Below are 870 nucleotides of genomic sequence, written 5' to 3'. Positions count from 1 at the left end.
CATGGCTAAAAATAGAACATAGGGGTAAAATGTAGATTTTGGCTTATATCTCTGAAACCAAAGCATTTAGAGCAAATCTGACATTAAATAAATAAAAATTATTTTAAATGTCAGCTTTAAATAAAACCAAAATCAAGGATTTTTATTTTCATAATAGTCTAAATTTATAATCAGATATTCATGATTTATAAAGTAAGCCATTTATAAAACATCTGAAAAGATCTAGTTGAAATAATTAGTACCACTTGGTGATCAGTTCTGCAATTAATTCATAACAATGTCAGTTAGTTCAACTTGGCCTTAAGATGTTAAGGACAAACTTCCAATCGCAAAATCCACCACACCTAACGCCACAGGAAAAGTTGCATTACCTTTAATATGTTAGCCCGACCTTTAATAATGATAATGATTAATGAAATTAAGAATGGAAATGGGGAATGTGTCATAGAGATAACAACCCGACAAACGAGCCAAAAACCACCGAAGGCCACCAATGGGTCTTCAACACAGCGAGAAAATCCCGCACCCGGAGGCGTGCTTCAGCCCTTAACAAAAATAAGTATCGTCTCGTATTGTGTTTTCGACCGTCTTACGTTTTCGACCTAATTCTACTTTCACTTCCCGTATGCTGCGCATGCCCGTGTGACGTCACATTTGGCTGCTATATTTAGTAACAATAGCAAATAATACCACGTGTGGTGAAGATGTTTCAAGTAAAGTTATTATAATTAAGTATTTACGTTATTTTATTTGATATCACATTTTTGTACCTTTTCACTAATACTTTTTTTACCTTCCACAAGAATCTATCAAAAATAAACAAATATTCTAGAAATATGGCCGAGGACTTTTAGCATGTGAAGTTAACAT

The sequence above is a fragment of the Mytilus californianus genome, unplaced genomic scaffold (genome assembly GCF_021869535.1).
Source record: "Mytilus californianus isolate M0D057914Y unplaced genomic scaffold, xbMytCali1.0.p SCAF_62, whole genome shotgun sequence".
NCBI lineage: Eukaryota > Metazoa > Mollusca > Bivalvia > Mytilida > Mytilidae > Mytilus > Mytilus californianus.
This window is presented reverse-complemented; position numbering follows the sequence as displayed.